The following is a 20,208-nucleotide window of genomic DNA, read 5'->3' as shown; positions in this document are numbered from 1 at the left end:
GAGATGGATTGTGCTATGACTAGTAACACAGAATTGGTACCACGGTGTATATTTTAATTTGCTGCAGAGTCAAAAATATATTATTCGGACAAGTGTGTTCCTCTGATAGGCATCCATTTTCTGTATACGCAAGCAGGCCACAGCCACCCTGTAAATCCCAGGGTGCTACTGAAGTAGAATGATTAACAGAATGCCATTTCTAGAGAGTTGCAAAATGTGATTATGTGCAGCCCCTGATTTAAGAGCAAAGTAACAGTGTAATTTAGTAATTGGCTCACAAACACTTGTAGGTACAATTCCATCTCTGGCCATAAATCGTAAAGCTGAATGTGTGGCCCCAGGTAATCCACACCACCTGTGTGCCCCCATGCCCTACTTTGTAATATATAGCTAACACTGGTGCGCCTCATGGATTTTCCTTAATTGTCAACTAAGGCCCTATTTCCAATGTTTCTCTTCCTTGTAATGCTAACTTTCCATCAGGAAGCTGCTGCTAAGTCCCAGTCTCACCAACACATAGTATAGCAAGCCTAGGTATGAGCTGATGGAATTGTAATGAGTCATCAGGTCTATGCACACGAATAACATGAAATATTATGTGTGTCTATATTAACAGTGCTGGGAACAACTCAGTCATGTCAATGAAACCTTTAAAAAAAACCAATCCTGAAGAATATGTAACCTGCGCAGAAAATCTCGTGAACAATCCTGTAATGTCATATCTGGAGAAGTCTGCAAACGTCATGTTTGTGAGCTGGCTGGCAGGTAACTGGAGTTCTAATCAAATCTTTTCATTCATTCTTGGAAATGAACTGCCTCAGCTCTGGTTCCTTTACACAGGAAGCCACCTTGTACCAAGACAAACAGTCCATCACCATCAGTAGCCATTGTCTACACCCAGGATGGGAACCTGTGGCCCTATGGAAGATGTTGGACTCCAACTCTCATCAGCCCTGGCCACATTGGCCCATGGTCAGGGATGATGGGAGCTGTAGTCTAGCAGTATCTGAAAGTCCACAGGTTCCCTGTTCCCAGAATGCACTGACTAGCAGTAGCTCTCCAGGGTTTCGGACAGGGTTCTTTCCCAGCCAAACGTGGAAAAGCCAGGAACTGAACCTGGGATATGTTTTTTTCTGCAACACTCACACTGTGTTTGACTGCTCAACTGCAGCCCTACTGCATATGAAGTGAATCCCATGATCTTCTAGCCAAGCATAATGTATCAGGTCACTGCAGCGTTGTGAACTGCATGCACTGAGCATCCACATGTCCAGGATATCGACCACAATACATGGGCATGGGCAAAAAAGACATGATGTGGGAGGAAAGCTCTTGCCCATCAATGAATCTCTTTTCCTTGCATTCACCTCTCTTTTACACCTTCTCTGTCTACATAAATCAGTTAAAAAGGAAGCAATTTACTGTTATTCTGGGATAATCCCTGTAGGGCGTGATTTCAGGTGCGTATCGTAATCAAACTTGTCATGCCCGTGAGACCTCTTCTTCTTGGAGCCTGCGAGAGGACTCAGGGAAGGTATGACTTTAGACAGCTAGCCTGCCAACTGTGTGTCTCTAAAGGGGAGAATGTCAATCAGCGAGACAAATGCTTATTCTCCAGCCTCCCTTAGGTATACAATTACATCTTTTGCAACAAGAATGCCGTTTCGCAACCATATCCAAAAATAGTTCTTTCACCATTAAGCCTAATGTGCCACCGATGATTCTTTTCCTGTTATATCTGTCTCTGGTTTGCTATCGGTTGATGACGGGGTTCAGTCCCGATGTAATGAACATGCAACGAATCCCAGCGCTGTGTGACAAAAGTGTACGATACGAGCATATTCTATCGCTCTGGGGTGCTACAAATGTCGTATATTATACAGGTTAAACTACAGGGAAAACATGAAATACGTCACTGTAATGAACAGAGTTTCATGGAAAGGCTTTTCTCTTGGGACAGATCAGGTTGGTTTGGAATATGATGCGCGTCTTCCTAGTTTCCCCTCTCTAAACCAGCCTGGGAGATGATTTTGTCCCGGACCTGGAGAACGTAACCCGGGCAGGGCCCAGGATCAATTGTTAAAAGTAGTGGGAGGGGCGTAAAGTTTCCGGGTGACGTCAGCCGCCCGTGGCCCCACCCTTCCTGGGCGGGCCCTTGTCAGTTTCATCCTTTGTAACTTTCCCACTTGGAACTCAACTGAGATGCTCAACTTGCGAGGAGCCGCGGAGCACCGAGCGCTCTCGGCTCCATCTTCAGTCGACGGGATCCTACGGCGGATTCGGACGCCACATCTCGCCTTGCAACCCTGCAGCCACCCTCGCCCCGGGAAGAGCCGGGCGGGCTATTGAGGAGGGCCGATCACCACGGGGAGGGCGAGAAGTCCCCGCTGCGAGAAATAGGGCAGCTCCCCCCGCCGCCGCCACCGGAACGCTTCCCACCCTTCTGATCCCTTCCAGCGGCAGAGCAGATTTGCAGGTGGGTCTTGGCGCGGCGCGGGGCCCCCATGGCTTGCTGCAGTGAGGCGAGGGGAGGAGGGCCCCTGCTGGAGCCTTGGCGCCGGAGACGGCTGGGAAGACACCCGGGCATGTGCCTTAAGAAGCTCGGTCGGCAAGCTTTCCCTCTCGGGGTTCTGAGGCTGCGGCTGTAAGGGGGAAAGGTTGCGCGTTGGGAAGTAGCCGCCTGTCCCGCCGGGGAGCAAGTGGCTTCCCTGCGGCGATCCAACCTGTGGGGTCGACCGGGCTGCGCGCGAATGCTCCCCTTCGTTGCCGCCGTGAATTGCTCGGAGTGTTTCTGCGCTGCACCTTCACTTCGGCAAAGTGACTCCGAGCTGAGTAATTGCGGATCTTCATTCCCGCACCTACCCACCCACTCGCGCTGTCTTCGTTTCCCCAGCCCGTGCAGTGAGCGCGCGCACACATTCAAATATTAATTGGAGGGGGGTCCGCGTGCAAAAGGGGGGTTCAGAGTGGGACGGGGGCGGTGGAGTCAGGAGGCTGGCGGAGGGTTAAGAAAAGGAGCAAGCTCAGACCCCACGTGGAAGTCGATCTGCAGCTGCTGCAAAAGGAACTGGCGTCTGCTCCCTTTGCTGCTAGGTGCGCGCGCCCACCCTCTCCCGCGGCGATCGGGGATTCTCGCTTGGGCCCGGGGCAGAAAGAGGCACGTCGCCCCCTGTGGGGCGGGAGGTGCTGGTCGTCGTCTGCGCGCTTCTCATGGGAGAGACTCGGCGAGGCTGGCTTCCCAGCCTTGCGCAGAGAGCCATGGAGGCGCGGCGCGGGGTAGGGGCAGCTCGGATTCGGGCTGGCCACGCGGCAGATGCGCGCGCGGGGGGGGGTCTGCTTCCGAGTCAGGCGCCCACTCCTCCCACTGAGACTTTTGGGGTCCTTCTCGCCTTCCTTTACTCCCGTAGCATAGGGGAGAGAGAGAGAGAGAGAGAGGGAGGAGGCAAAGCTTCCTCGGCTTCACTTTCCCCAGCAATCCATGCGCGCGCACGGGGCTGGTGGAAGCAACGTACAGGTTGCAGCTATGCGCTTGCAAGTTTCGTGCCTCGAGAAAAGGTTGGTGCTGCTGGCTAGTCTGGATGGGACAATCTGCGGAAGCCCAACTGGAGCTGGTGGCATTAGCCGGCATTAGCAACTGTAAATCCACACGCACACATTAACTCTTTCTCGCTGCCGCCCGCTCCCCCTCTCCCCGGGCAGATTCTGCTATTTTGATTTCCTTTCCCCCGCCCATCAACTCGCTCTCTCGCGCTTATTTCCATGACAACAGCGAATGTCACAACTAAAAGATTCTGTCTTAATTGCAGGTTGGAGAGTGCGGGGGGGGGGGTGTTGTTTTGAGAACAGGAGTTTTTATGCTTGGAGTCAGATCCAGGCTAAAGATGCCTCTAAAAAGGGAACGATCTCCATAGACTAGAGGATCTGCGCTCAGACGGTGCTTGGGGAGGCATCTTGTAAGTTTAGCTGTTCTGTTTTGGCGCCCGGGTGGAGATGCTGCCTGCCTCCCCTGGCCTTGTGGGTGGGAAGCTCGACCTGCGTTTTCTCGCATGTGTGGTCCTCGGGCTACGGCGTGTCCCTCGCTTTCTTGTCCTTCGTTACAGAAACTCCCGGGGTTGGAGTGCGCAGCGCCACCAGCGTTCGCTGTGGTTCGCAGAAGAGCGCCCGCGGGGCTGCGTTAGCAAACGGAACTCATCCGCAAGGAAGGAGGCGCGCTCAACTCCTTTGCCCTGGCTTTGGGTTTCTCTGTGTTTTATTTAATCACCCGATAAGCTGAGATTCGAAGGGGTGGCTGCTGAGGCTTTTAAATACCCCCTATATGCGCTCATATCCAGTTAACATTATTAAGATCCGTACAGAACTTAGAGTTCATTTTTAATAACAGAGCAGCCTTTTTGACTAGGGCTCCAGAGCACGGATAAAACAACTCACCAAGAAAACCTCTTCTATAGATATATATTTGGAGCGGGGTGTAAATATCATCTGGCATTGTTTTGGACCAGCTCTGTAAATCTCTGCCTTCCACAGCCATAAACATTGTGACTAGCCAAAATAAAAGATCCCCATTTTTTATTTTTGTTTTAAACCCTCAAACCGATGCCTGTATCAGATATATTAAATTCATTCGCAGTCAGGGTGGGAAGTATTTCAGAGGCCTCTTGCTTATATGTGCTTTTTCAGAGCCCTGTTGCCATATCCTAAAATCACATCCGCCTTAAACATACTGGATTACTTGATGTGGAACACCATGTCAAACTAGGGATACAAGAAGGGCTAATTAATACATGCTGAAGAGGGTGGATCTCACTTCATATGCCTGTTGGCACCCTAAAGAGGAAACTATGCCATCTGAAACAGAAGATCCCTTTCCTGCCAATTCGTATTGGATTCTTTTCCTACCTTTGCCATATTAGCATCATTTGACTGAGCTAGGGATATTGGAGTTGCAGAAGAAGACTCCTTCCACCTCTGTGCCTTCCCAAATGCTCAGGGACTCTGAGCAAACCTTGTAAACAAAAGTAAGAGAACTCCGTTTGGGCTCACCCCTAGGCCTCGGGTCCCAGCAGCTGCAAATGACATGCACTGTTTTCGTTATCAGTAGCAGTGTGAACCAATTAAAGGATTTTTAGTTGATTGATCATCTGTCTCTTTAATTAGCAGATTAACTATAGCTAGTTATAATTTGATTGAGTTTTCATATTACAAAACATCATTAATAGGTGCCAAAGAGCTACCAATTGTTCTTAAAAAGACTGTCTTTAATATTTTTCACTTGTGACTCTTAAAGGTATTAACAGGATGAGATGAGTTACACTTACATACTAGAACCAAAATATTCTCAAAAGTGGACAAGTGTGCCATTAATCTGAAGTCGCCTGATTAAAAATTACACTCTGGTTACAATTGGCTCCTGGAAGTTTTAGATAATTGGTCTACTTATTAAAGCATGTGGCCCTTGCTGTCACGTTTCACTTTCCACAGAGCTGCCAATGCGCCCCTTCTGATTCCTCCCTGTGGAGCCCTGTGGCCTATGCCCATTGTTGGTCATTCCCAGAACTATGTTGGATTTGCTGCCTTCACAGTGATTGTGTGCCCCAAAAGACACTTCAGCTCAGAATTCCTTAAACCAAAAGGATATATAGTGGGTTTTTAAAGTAAACACTTTAATGGCTCATCTATTAAGGACTGAGCTTAGAAAACAAAACAAAAAATGGCTGCACAGATGCACTTTTAAAATGTAATATGTGGAGTCCAATACTATGCATGTTTACTCAGAAGTTAGCCCCAGTGTCTTTTGTGTGGTTCACTCTCTGAGAAGAGTGCATAGGAGTGCAGCTTTAAGAATTAGTTGTGCAACAGTAGCACCTTCCTGCAACAATGAATGTGGATCTTACTGAAAAATCTGCCATATGGGTGCAGACTCATAACATACATAACCGGTACATCCTCCCCACAGAATGTCCTTTGAGGTATATTTTATAAATGCTGGAAAGTTTCCGGAAGCCAAACCTTTCTTTGGCTTTCTGCTTCAGGACATCTGCTCCTTCTCCCTTACATTCTGAAAAGGAAAGAGGGCTCACCTAGTCTCAATCAAGTTAATTGAAAGTTGGGTGCAAATGAACACAAGTGCATCTGGGCTCAAGATAAGAGAGAATCTTATGTTGGATGGAAATCAGCTTTTAAAAAAAGTACAATGTTAGGCATGGCACCTTGTAAACAGAGAGAGATGGGGAACCCTTGAGCCAGCAAGTGCCGTTGAGCAGATACACACACAATTCCTGGAATGGTCTGCACGTTGCCCTTTCAGCTATCATCTATGACTTGGCAGAGCTAGAATTCCCCAAACCCACCTCCCAGCCTATCAACTCAAATCCAAACAGGCATGTGGAAAAACATGCCATCTTTCAAAATTCACATGTGTTTTATAAAGATTTGTGAACTGGAATGGGCAAGTCACCTGGTGGTATGTGCCTTTTCTGCAAAATCTGCCTGGACCCTTCAACTTGTGCTTTCACATACATTTCTTCATTAAGGGGTTAAGCATTGCTATGAGCCACAATGACTGTGTACTACTATCCACTATCAGAGGTAGAATGTGTTTGAATTCCAGTTGTTGAAGAGCACAAGTGGGAAGAGTGGTGTTGTACTCATGTCCTGGTTTGCAGGGTTTTTGTAGGGAATTGGTTGGCCGCACTGGAAAGCAGGTTGCTGAACAAGATAGGCCTTGGGGTCTGATCCCACAGGGATCTTTTTGTGTTCTTATGATTCCATAGGATTGGTCCCTAGGTTCCATAGGTTTGGCTGCACATTTTTTTTTAATTCATGAGCTTTCTGATATATCCCCTTCCTCCATCATCCTGTATTGTGAATGACAGTTGAGTTGTATTCATGCAGATGGATTGTGCAGTTGGCACATAAAATGGCTTCAATCACATGTGCAGATCAACTGATCTCCTACTGTAATGGAGGGTGAGGGGAGGACCTGTTCTGCCCCTCATTTATTTTAAAGCCCAAACCTGTAGCTCAGCTTCACAAACCTTGGTGTATTTTGCTTTCATGACCCTGGGGTGCCTTCTTTCCCCCAAGGCGCTTAAGATAAATACTGCATACGGAGCTCTTGACGCATTTCACAGACAGAGTTCACTGTTGAGATGAAAAGCCTTCAGCTCAGGAATAGATTCAGGATAGAGACGGTCTTTCTTCCCGCAGTTGAAAGAGGTTTGAAATAAAGGTGGCTGCTTTCGGTGGGTACATTTCATCCCACTTCTGCAGCCACTAAAGAGATTTTGCAAGTTCCTGTATTGTTTTTTTTTTTAAAAAAACCGACCAGAATTCAGAGTGAGTCAAAAGAAACGTGTGGGCAGCGCTCACAATGGGAGGTGATGCCTCTCTAAAACCCATGCAAAACATTCTTTAAAAACGATTCCCTTTCTCCAACCTCAGTTGGTAGAAGCGGCTGTTGGCACCCCTTTGGGGTAGAGAAATGCACAGGCAGGGAGAGATATTTGCTCCACGTAGCTGCCAGCAGATTGACTTACGTAGGGAAACAATCCTTGCATTTACTTGGTTCTTTTCCTAAGTGTCTGGGAACACAAGAACATAGGAAGCATCACAGAAAGTCAAACCAATGGTCTCTTGAGATCTGTCGTGTCTATACTGGCAAGAGGCTATCGTATTGTTAAGGCCTGTCTATAAACAGCAGTTTCCAGAAGATGTGTAAAAGAAGGCAGGGATGGTTCCTTGCAAAACTCTACAGGTAGAGAGTTCCAGCTGATCCTCAAGGGCTTGAGAAACACCAGAAGTTCTCCATCAGAGGATCTCATTGGCAAAGGTGGAGCATAAGGAATCAGACGGTGCTTAAGGTAATGTTGGGTCCAAGCTACTTAGGGCTTTGTAAATTAACACAAGGACCTTAAACCAGGCATGATAGCAAATCAGCAAGCGGTGCATATCTCTTGGCAGAATAGCATGCTGCCAGTAATTTGCTCTTGTGAGCAGTCTGGCTGCTGCATCCTGCACTAGGTGCAGCTTCTGGACCCCATACAAGGGCAGCCCCATATAAAGGGCATTACAGGAGTCCAGTCTTGAGGTCACCCATGTATGGACTACTTGGGTCAGATTATTGCCCACCTCATCATTTCCCATTTAATGGAGAATCAAAGCCTTCAAGGAGAAGCAGAGGAAAGACATCTTGGCGCCCAATCTGTGAACAGTTAATGTTGTGGGTCTGTTCAGATACTGCCAAGTCTGTGTGCTATCTCGGCACCTGGTGTGAAAACCACCAGCTCAGCCTGGCCTTGCTGGCATGCTTGAGTTCCTGACAGAGATATAGGTCTTTGCCTAGGCAGGGGGAGAGCAGGGCAGAAGGGTTTGAAAAGACGTGACTTGCGGAAGATACAGATATACATGCATGTCAGTAATCTGCATATCTGTCTGCTTGCCTGTTCTGTTATTGAGATGTTGGGAAAGGGTTAATTCATTAATTATATATGCTTCAACATTGATCCATCCTGGTTTATTAATATGCAAGGAAACATATGGTAAAGGGCTAAACTAAGGAGAACAGCCCATTTTTAATTGTCTAGGCAATTGCTCTTTATTTATATAGTCAGCCCACCTGAGAGGATCCTATGAAGCCCTGAGAATTTGGAATTTAGTAATGCTGTTGGCTTCCCTCCTCCTAGGGCATTGGTTCTCAAGCTTTTTTCCCTGGGCCGCATTTTCAGAATAAAAATTTGCTTGCGCCTCTCACTTAATTTTTTTTATTGATAAGAAATACATTGGAAAGCAAAAAGTAACAACTCCTCGCAGTGCTTGATTTATAACATAAAACACAACTACTTTATAATGCGATCATGGGACATGCAGAAAGTATAAAAACAATGCAGCTACATTAGATCATGAATCATTCCCAGTGAGAGGTGTGAGCTTGCTTTTGCCGGGTAATCTCATTTATATTAGGTCTAATTTGAGACAAACATACTCTTGTCTGCTCATTAACAGAAAGAAGCTCTTTTCTTTTTTCTGATCTTTCATACTTGTCAGAATTGAAAATCCCTGTTCAGAACAATATGTCATGGAGAACTGTAGAAGAATAGCCAATGTGCTTGAAGAGAGGTGTGGACATATTTAAAATTATTTTGAGACTATACTATACTATACTATACTATACTATACTATACTATACTATACTGACAAGTTGAAATGTTTCTTTGATTGTCCTTTAATCTTACTGCCACACTTGCCATCTTCTCCTGCCACACCAATGTGGCGTGCCACACCCTTTGTGAACCACTGTTCTAGGGGAAAGCCATCACTCAGGGAGGGGGTCTGGCCTCTGACACTTCACAATGAAACCTTTTGCTCCTATCTCTGAAACTGCAGTTTAACATTGGAACTGAACCTTAGATAAACAAAGTTCCCACTTAGGATCAGCTCTACTAGGACATCAGGTGGCAGATTTTTAGGGTACTGGTACAGAAAAGCAAAATGTCAATCAATATCTTAGTTTGATACATTTCCCAAAATGGGATCACCACTTGGATTTTCTGCCAGGCAGCAAAATGTCTCTAGTTATGATGACCAACAGCAAGCTTGCTTAGTAGCATGTTACATATTTGATGCCTGCAGAGCCTCTGTCTTCATAAAGTCTATAGAAGTGGATTGTGCCTTTTCTTCTCACCCAATCCTGGCAACAAACAATGTAAGACATAATCCACAGGGATGACTCCTGCATGGAATGTGATGGGTGCATAAAGGTGACCATGTTTTGTTTGGAAAATTCCAGTGGGGTAGCGATATGACTTTTGTTACAGCAAAAACAAATGCCTTATTAGATAAGGTGTCACAAGACACTTTGAGGAAATGTTTATTTTAGCTGAAAGGATAATTCACAAGTGGACTTTATGTCCGTGGATTTCAGGACGCAGGCTGGAGTGCTTATGGTAGTTCAAGATCAAAAAGGTCTATTTGATTGCTCACCTCCCTGTAAAAAAATATTTCCTGTGATACAGGATTCACACTTGTTCAAGGCAGGTGCTCTGGGTCTGGGAATTCTGGCTGCAGTGACTCATTACAACTTGTTAAAAGAGGTCCAAAGGGAAGCCAGATTTGCAAATCTAAGGGCATGCAGCTATTTGAAATGAAACAGTCAAACTTAAAGTGGCTTCTCTCTTGGGTACAGATAATTTATAAACATGGCTGAAGATCAAATGTGCCAGCCGGCATCTCATCTGATCTTAAGGAAAATATCCCCCTAAGAACTCCTTCATGAAGCACTCAGCCATTTAAATTCAATCAAAGTCAATATATTGGCATAATGAGTGGTACAAATGTTGGCGAAGTGTGACAGAATGCTACATTCGTCCCCCCAAAAAACCTGCCATGGGGAAACACGAAGTAGATAGGAACAACCTATACGCAACAGATCTAAAGCCTTTTGCTGTGACCGGAATCTTTTGTGTGTGATTTAGGGAGGGTGGGCTCATTTATTCCACTTTGTAGCTTGTTTCGCTGATATACTCAACTGATTCTTGGAAAACTGATTCCATTTTAGGACTTTTATGTTCAGACTATAAATGTCAATTGCTTTGTTCAAGCTCATTTGTTCTCCTGAGGTACGTGATTCAGTTATGACTCGCATTACAAAGTATACTAGGTTGCCTGCCTGCCTCCAATGTTTTGTTTTTGTACACTGCTCTGTTAAAAAAAAAGGTTTTCATGTTCTTCCCTGAAGATAGACTGATTTATTTTCAAGTTAATTGAGACCCAAAGTGATAACTCAGTTAAAGAGTGTTATATTTAAATCCCTGCTCAGCCATGACGTTCACTGGGCAACCTTGGGCTAGTCACTATGGTTGCTCTACATACTTACACATACTTATATGTCAGGGCTTTTTTCAAATAAACCTGAAAACCAGTTTGATTGGGCTGGGGGTGTTTCAGAGTCTCTGTGCAACCTTAGCTCCTCGGAGGAGTGGAAGATGGATATTTATTCTGAATAATTACTAGTGTTTTCTCAAACTGGGATGGCGGGACATTTTCCCAGGGCTCAGGTTCAAGTGGAAGAGCGGGCAAAGGCCAGACCTAAATGGTACCATCACTCCACGACATTTGGAGTTTTGACGCCATGCCTTTACTTGTCTGTAATGTGCATATCATGTGCGGGTGGTGTGTTGAGTCTCCCGCTTTCCAGCTCAGCATGGCATGCTGTTCTAATTGTGTGGGAAGTGAAACATCACGTGGGACATGGCATGGAAGGAATTTTTATTTGTCTGCCAGAGCGGTTTGTGCAGTGGCCAGAAGGCCAAGCTTATGGAAACAGTCTAGCCCTCTTGCTACCTATCATGGTCTGTAAAAGCACTTGCACAAAGGGAGGGAGTCCAAGGTCTGCCTGTGCAAGGTATCTATATTCATTAAAGGAAGAGTCTATGGAAACAATAGGCAACCTTTCAATGCTGCTGTCTCTCTTGGTATATGATGCTTCCACAACACACACACACCACAGTAGACTACTATGTAGCAGAGATGGAGAGCCTGTGGCCCCCAGATGTTGTACTCCAACGCCTGTATCCCTAACACCAGGCCATGCTGGATGGGCCTGATTGAAGTTGGGAGCCCAGCAATATCTGAACGGCCATGGGTTCCCCATTCCTGATGCAGAACAAACACCACACTTGTCAACATTACACTCCAGTTTCTAAACTGGCACCTAGCAATGCGGTAAGTGTAACATTTAGACCTAGCTGAAGACCAGGTAGTATCTGGAGGATTGAGGGAACACAGTCAGGGCGTACTGTTCTTGCTTCCTCTCTGGCACAGCTGTTAGGCGCCGGGATCACTTGCTAAGCAGCTGCTGCCAATTCCATCCTTTTCCCCAATCCTTGTATGTGGCAGTCATGCAGAAGGCGGTGGAAAGAAAGGCAAAGCCCAGAGAGAATTCTCTCAGCAACCATGAGAGCTAGGTGGGGGTAGGTGTGCCTCTTGCAGTTATTAATATTACACATTTGGAGCAATAGGATGACTCTTCTTGGAATAAAAATTGTCCAGACCAAAAATATGGTTCCAAAGCTTTAATAACTTTCTTCAAAACAGACTTACAACAATAGCGATACATTCAAATAGTTGCATAAAACCATGTGCTTGTCCAAGCAAATGTACATCTTCTTAGAAATGTAAAATTACTCCAAACAGAACTGAAATCAAAGTTATTTCTCTCCATGCAGCCTGCATTCCAGCCTGAGGCTGTTCTCTCCAGGAGAGAATCATCAGTGCAAGGTGGCTTGAGAACAAAGACAACTCCCACAAAATGGAGATTTGCAACTGAATACCCCTCCCATGTAATCTAAGTTAAACAGCACATGAGAGAGTAGCAGAGATACATTCTCAGTTAATTATCAGCCTGTTTGGTGCTCAGAGAGCTTCACTGGAAATTTCCATGCTCCTTTTAGCAATACACATACAGAGCTATTTTCCATTTACAATTAAACAATTACGCTTAACAGTGCCCCCCCCCCCACAGTTTGAGTTTCGAAACAGCAACCACAAATCTCCAGTGTGTGGGGGGTTACTAATTACACAATACTTGTTAAAAGCCTGTCCTCTGATGAAGTTCTCTGCTAATTCAGTAACTGTTAATGCCCCATTTTTGTCTCCCCAAACCTGATGCCCTGCAGGTGTTTTGGACTACACCTTCCATCAGCCTCAGTTGACTGGGTCTGATGAGAGTTGTAGTCCAAAACATCTGGAGGGCACCTGGTTGAGGCACACTGGCCTATAGTGTGGTGCCAAAATAACTTGAACCAGCCCATTGCTAGAGCAGTGGCAATTCTCCTTCTTGTATGTAATCATCTCTCCCCACATTGCCCTGATGACTCTCAGTGTTCCTGCTGCCTTTTCTCAGCATGTTCTCTTGCTGCTAAGCCCAGGAGAACAGTAACGGAAGGCAGTGTTTGAAGTAAGAACAAGCTGCTGATTTATAAAACAGCATCTTTCTGCTACTCCTCTCCTTAGTACTGCCTAGCATCCAACTTGATGGTGTGGTTTTTTCCCCTGTTGGTGCGCCTATGATTGATGTTAGCAATGCCATTAGATTTGGTACAGGCTATTTTGGAGGGGTTCGTGTGTGTTCTGCCTCTGGCTCTTGCTATTTTCCTATGAATTCTCAGAGCAAAGTTGAGACAGCAGCATGTGGATGGGATACCAGCAAGGAGCATCTGTTCAAAGAAACACAGTGAGGAAATTCCAGTATGGGGTCAGTGCTAGGGCCCCAAGCCTCTCTCTCCTTACCCCCACCTCCACTGATATGCCAAATTCATTGTTTGCACTCACCTGCATACACAGAGTAGTAGTGTACGCAATGTGTGCCTTCCCACGTTAGCAGATTTTAGGGCAATAAATGCACATTTGTTTATCACTTCTTACACATCGGCCCCAAAAATTAGTCCCTTTCAAGGATAGTTAATAATAATAATAATAATAATAATAATAATAATAATAATAATATATTTTCTCTTCATAGCACTATAATGGCAATATTTTGCAGCAAGGGGAGATGTGATCCTGTAGAAAAATCGCATTTGTATACTTATTGGAGGTTTTCTGAGGTAAAGGTTTTGCTTTTATCTGAATTCACATTGTGGAATGTACAGAGTTAACTGTCTATATGCTACCTTTACTTGCTCCTAGGAGATGGTAAGAGGTAAAAAGTTTCCACAATAGGGCTGCAGTTGGCTGGACTTTGAGTTACATTCTGTCAAAGCAAGCACTGAGTTAAGAGTGGCCAGGATCATAAGGTATTGGTTTAGACAAGAGGAAGAACTTAATATCTCAGAATTACCGTATTTTTCGCTCTATAACACGCACCTGACCATAACACGCACATCGTTTTTAGAGGAGGAAAACAAGGGAAAAAATATTCTGAATGAAACAGTGGACGTATCATTTTTGTGATTCATGCTGTGGCCACAGACATGTGATCTGATGGTGAATTTGGGGTGACCCAATGCAAAAATCCTGAGAATCCCTGTGGATCCATGCTTTGTAACCACGTTTTTGCACCATTGCAGCCCCAGGCAACAGTGGGTGCGTGATTTTTTTTGGGGGGGACAGGCTGTAGCCATGGACATGCTATGTGCTCTGATGGTGAATTTTGGCTGACCCAATGCAAAGATCCTGAGGATCCCTGTGGATCCATGCTTTGTAACCACGTTTTTGCACCATTGCAGCCCCAGGCAACAATGGGTGTGTGATTTTTTTTGGGGGGGGGGACAGGCTGTAGCCATGGACATGCTGTGTGCTCTGATGGTGAATTTGGGGTGACCCAATGCAAAGATCCTGAGGATCCATGTGGATCCATGCTTTGTAACCACATTTTAAGTGGGGAGGGAAGGAAAAACACAGAAGGCTAAGAATGCAGGAGAGGGCTATAACGTGAGGAAAGGAAGGCAAAAGTTTTCCCCCACCCACCCACACAAGCCAGCCACTGTTTAAGGATTTCATCCTTTTAAATGGAAGAAAGCATATTTGAATGCTGTGTGTCTCCAAAAACAAAAAGCAGGAAGTCAAATCAGAATTTTAAGCCGAACCTGTAATCTCTCTTCCCTTCACAAACATTGTTCCCTCCGGAGCAGGGACAGGATAGAGCGAGGGACGCTCTGCTTTCCCCTCTACTTGCCTGGAGGGGAGGGGCTTTCCCTGCTCTTTGTTCGGACGCTCTGCTTTCCTCTCTACTTGCCTGGAGGGGAGGGGCTTTCCCTGCTCTTTGTTCCGTTTGAGCAAACACAGCAACGAAACAGAGCAGGGTGGGCAGAGAGACCCTGAGGCAGAATGCAGGAAAGCAACAGCTTTCTCACGGAGCTCCCTTCTCCCTGAAGCGCGGTTTGATTTTTGCCTTATTTTTCGGCTACAGGGACCACACATTCGCTGCATAACACGCACAGACATTTCCCCTTCCTTTTTAGGAGAAAAAATCTGCGTGTTATAGAGCGAAAAATACGGTATCTTTTTAACGTTAAAGCAACCTGGTAGAGTGAACAGTCTGATTTATAGTAAGAGCAGCCAAGTTAAGTTTATTATATATTAAATTTAAAGCTAAGCATGACCGCCCATTTTTAATTATTTGTTGATCAAAGACAAAAGACATCTTACGTACATTGTTTTACTTGGAAGTGGTGCCTGTACTATTTCGTACCGTGCTTTGCCACAGCTATTAGCGGGTGAATAGAGGTTTATCATTAACTTGCAATTTAAATATATGGTGGCAGTGAGGAAACAGGGTCAAACAAATAAGTAAAGGGGCGTAAGAGCTGAAGTGGAGCGGGATAACAGGAGTTAATCCTTGACAGCTTGGTGGCAGCAAACTGGGATTATAGTAAGAGTAGCTATAATAATCTTTTAACAAGTGGTGGCATCGCTGTGGGATAATAGAGGAATCCTTTACAGATTCTTCCTGGAGCTATTGCATTCATTGCTGCTGCGATGGCTGTGCTGGACCACATATGTTTGATGGTTTATTTGGGAGGGGAGGGTAAGATAGGAGGGCCTAACTGTAGCATAGGCCCCCTACACAGTCTGTTGTTGTATCTGCACGTAATGGAATATTGAGAGGGTAGTGCCAGGATCACTAAAATGGTACCCATGGATGCAGATGTGCCCATGGAAGCTTTCCTTGATGCCTGCAGGGTCCCCTTTCCCCCCTGAAATTAGACTTGAAAGAAGCACTGTATTATAGCCAATATACTTGCTGGCAGTCTGTGCTTGGTTGCTGGTGTATGTGGTGCCCACGATAGTTTCTTCGATTTGCAAATCTGCACAGGGTAGAGGATGTTGGCATTAAAGTAGTGAACACTGCGACCCAATGCATTTCTGCTCAGCGCTACGTCCCACTATATTAAATGGAGCTTGCTCCCAGGCAAGTGAGGAATAGGACTACAGTCTTAGCACAGGTACATTACAAAGAGTTAGCTGCCATTTGGAGTACAATCAGAGCCAGCGCTCCCGTGAGGCGGGGTGAAGCAACCGCCTCAGGTGGTGGAAATGCAAGAGGCAGCGCCCTGCCCGCCCCACTGCCTCTGGAGAAGCAACACAGGTAAGGGAGGCTTTGGCGGAGGCAGAGTAACAGCATTCTGCCACCCATCTTTGCTGCTGGGCAGGAAGGGAGATTCTGCCCAATCTTCCACGCTCAGTGGCAAGGCTCTGCAAGGAATTTTCCTTGAGGGGGAGCCCTTGCAGAGCATCCCACAAGCACACTATTGTGGGGGTGCTTTGCCTCAGGTGCCAAAACATCTGAGGCCACCCCTGAGTGCAGTTGGGCTGATCATTTTAAAGAAAGAGCCTTAGAGTTGAATGTTTTTTATCCTTCCCCACTCATTTGTGTCTGAAATCTACCAGGTAGAGAGTGTGCCTTTCCCTTACATCCTCATGCTGATTAATCTCCCAGACTGACTGTAAAACTTAAAGATAGGATGCTGCTCTCCTGTCATGTGGTGAGAAGGGTCTCCATCTTGTTGTGTTGCTAGCAAGAAGCACGGATGTTCTTACAGGCGACTTGGAAATAGTTTTAGACAAAATCATTTCCATGTCTTTGAATACCAGTTGCTTAGGTGCCACAGCACAGACCTGTGAACCAAATGTGCATGAAATTTGCATATGCTAATTTATATGTATGGATGCCCCTGAGAAATTGAGACGGTGGGTGCCACAAGCCCTGATCTAAAGTTTGACATGGGGGAAACAGACAAAGGAGAGGAAAGTGGAGGGGAGGGATAAACAGCCGATGAATATGCCGCTATTTCCATTTACGAGTGCTTCGGCTTCGTTACAGTAAGAGTTGCTTTAGAGAGCGTAGGAACGAGCGGCGTTGGGTCAAAAGCTGCATGGACAAGGTGGTTTTGGAGGAGGTTGGCATCCACAGGTATTCTGGCAAGCTGCTCAAGGCACAAGGGGCATCAAAGGTGAAAGGGGGAGTGTTTGAGGGAGAGGGCGACCAAAGAGGAAAATTGCATCATCTGAAACAGGGATTCCCAAACTTGGGTCTCCAGCTGCTTTTGGACTACAATTCCCACCATCCCTGACCACTGGTCCTGCTAGCTAGGGATGATGGGAGTTGTAGTCCAACAACAGCTGGAGACCCAAGTTTGAGAAACTGTGATGTAAAAGCAGAGGATACAGATTTGAAGAATGCATACAAATTAGTTAAATTTAAATAGAGATACATCTCACTTAGCCTAATGAGGAAGACTGTGACCAGGTGACTCTGTGTGCCCACTCAGCCTTCTCCCCTGGTGCTAGTGCTGATGGGGAACGTCAAGATCCTCCTGCTCTCCCTTCTTCTTTAAGGTGGACTTGAACTGGACAACCCTTCAAATGGAGGACTCGCTACTGTAAAGTAGGGTATGTGGCCACCTTATGCGGGTGATGAAGCAGAGGAGCAAATGACATAAGAGCAGCCAGGTGATGGAGGGGCAAGGGAGGTATTTCAAGGTAAAGATGAGGAGCTCAGACTGGGTCCAGGTAGCCTGAAGAGGGATGTCACAATCTTCAGTAGATAGTCCTATGATCTCATCTGGGCTACAGCAAGACTTCTCCTCTATAAATATTTAGATTAGACTTCCACCGCCACCGATCATTTTTACAGCTCTGTCCCTCGATTTATCAGTGTCTTTCAGGAGAGGCAAGGCAGCCCAGCTTCCCTGGTGAAATAGCTGTAGAGCTGTGTACAGCAGGGCTGATGCTTCACACATTCATGATGGAATGCTTCCGCGTTAGCAAAATGACACAGGCTGTTATTTTTCTTTTTTCAGCTATATTTCATCCCTGGAAATGCAAGCAGTGGGGTTTTTTTTTCTTTTTTCTTTTAAAGGATTCTAAGCAGTGCTGGGAAATTTTTAGCGCAGCAGCAGCAGCTGGGGATGGAGCAGGGAGTGGGTGGACCCTGACTGAAGCGGCAGAATCCAGACTTCCAAAGAAAACCAGACAAAGATGGGGCTTATTCACTCTTCCTCTGGTCGCACTGCTTCCCCCCCCCACCCCCGGGGAAACGCTCTTTAGAGCTCAGTCGGAGCAAACAGCAATTCCAGTTTTCTCTAGATTGACATTTGTTCCCATTTAGAGCTAAAGAAAAAGTTTTTCCTGGGAAAGGAGCAGGGAATTGGGGAAACTACTCAGATCCATGCTTTCTAGGCACGGGATAAGTGGAAGTGTTGGCGAGCCCATAGATGGATGAAGTACCTAACTGAGCAATCCTGACTATGTGAATTAAAAGCAAATCATGCTTTAGGGCAATGGAAGACTGATTTCGGTCTTGCAATCTATCGTTTTACTGTCCCAGTGGTTCAACAATTATCTTGGGCCAGATTCAATAAAATAGTTGAGCTAGTAAGAGCCAGTACAATGCATCCTGCTAGAGCAGTGGGTCTTTCCCCCTCTCCCCAATGTGTCCTCTCCCCAAATTGGTTCTGGGCTGATGGGATAACCCCTGGAGCAGCATGGAGGGGGAGGAGAGGGGAGATAATTCCATCAGCAGAAGCAGAAATGCTGGTGCTAACGGAGAAGTTGGCTTAGTGCAAGAGTGAATTCTACCCCTTTAAATTTACAAAGCTACAGTGTGTTCTCCAGAACAGGACCAACCCAAGGCAGTTTGTTGCCTGAGGCGAAAGACAAGATGGCAATCCCGACCGCTGCCACGCACACACCATCTAGATGGACCTGCTCTGCCTAATGCTGGGCTGCCCCTGCTCCAGATCTCCCAAAAGTAAACTAAGTCTTTAAAAATTCTGTGTTAATTGATCCTGATGATGCACTCTTGCTTAACAGTCTTACTGAATTGAACAGATGTTCACCACATCCAACATCCTTTGGAATCCACAGGGTGTGAACCTTCTTAGCCCTGTGTCATTTTTGCCGTTATTAATCAATCCTCCCATTTTGCACCATTGTCTGCCACACCCACTTGCTAAGTCTTGTTTCAAACAGAATGGTGAAACACTGAGGATAGATGGGGGGGGTGAGAAAGAGAGGGGGAGAGAGAGAGGTTGCTTATACAGTGGTACCTCTGGTTGCGAATAGGATCCGTTCCAGAGGCCCGTTCGCAACATGAAAGGAACACAACCCACAGTGGTGCGTCTGCACATGCACGGGTTGTGATTTGCCCCTTCTGCGCATGCTCATGATGTCATTTTGCGTGTCTGTGCATGCACAAGCAGCGAAACCCGGAAGTAACCCTTTCCGGTACTTCCGGGTTGCCGCGGGACATAACCTGAAAGAACGTAACATGAAGCGGACGTAACATGAGGTATGACTGTATAGGCAAAATAGCTCTTCAAACATATCCCTGGGCTTTTATACTGGCCGTTACACAAATTACCCCTACATATTGACAGTCTTTTTAAATACAGTCGTACCTCAGAAGTCGAATGCCTTGCGAGTAGAATGTTTTGGCTCCCGAACGCCGCAAACCTGGAGGTGAGCGTTCCGGTTTGCAAACGTTCTTTGGAACCTGAACATCTGATGCAGCTTCCGATTGGCTGCAGGAGCCGCAACTTGGTTTCCAAATATTTTAGAAGTCAAATGGACTTCTGGAATGGATTCCATTCGACTTCCAAGGTACATCTGTATACCTCAGAGTAGCCTTGCCCCTCTCCCCCAAAATAAGGGCCATAAGCAGACGTCCAGTCCAGATAAGATGGAAGTGCTGTGTATAGTGGTTTGTTTGCCCAGGGGAGTGATCCTACACTAGACTAAATTGCACTCCCCCCGAAGGAGCAGGTTTGCAACTTGGGAGTTCTCCTTGATCCATCTTTCTTGTTAGAGCTACAAGTTGCTTCTGTGGCAAGGAGTGCCTCTTGCCAGCTTAGCTATTCCAAGTTTGACCCTACCTGGAGATAGCCATGTGCCATTATTCATGCTTTGATAACTCCGGGTTACACTCCTATAATGCACTATACTTGGGGGCTGCCTCTGAACTATGCTTTCTGCTGCAGAATGCAGCTACTAGATTGCTGGCTGGATATTATAATCATAATATTATAATATTATGCCTGTGTTATGCCAACTGCACTGGCTCACACTCATTTCAGTTCAAAATGCTCTTTTTTCTTTTCTTTTTACCTTTTGAAGCTCCTCATGGCTTCAGACCATCAGTCTCTATATTTGCCTTTCTATGGAGGCCCTTCTGTGAATGCTCTCGCCATCAAAAGGGTGGATACCAGAGAG

The 20,208-nt window shown here is 46.0% G+C and overlaps 1 protein-coding gene across 2 annotated transcripts in view; it reads left to right on the top strand.

Annotated features, from left to right (window-relative positions):
- The first annotated feature begins 2,169 nt into the window (after positions 1-2,169).
- The window catches only part of CAMKV (CaM kinase like vesicle associated), a 66,635-nt gene continuing 48,596 nt past the window's right edge, over positions 2,170-20,208 (top strand). Inside the window, exon 1 of one of the 2 annotated variants that reach the window (XM_083488742.1) lies at positions 2,170-2,476. The gene's annotated coding sequence lies outside the window, so the exon portion shown is untranslated. Of the gene's footprint in view, positions 2,477-3,840; positions 3,954-20,208 lie in introns of those variants that run through there. The other variant, XM_083488743.1, reaches the window with a different exon arrangement.

This window comes from Podarcis liolepis (assembly GCF_965112155.1).
Source record: "Podarcis liolepis genome assembly, chromosome: 2".
NCBI classification, from domain to species: Eukaryota; Metazoa; Chordata; class Lepidosauria; order Squamata; family Lacertidae; genus Podarcis; species Podarcis liolepis.
This window is presented reverse-complemented; position numbering and strand designations above follow the sequence as displayed.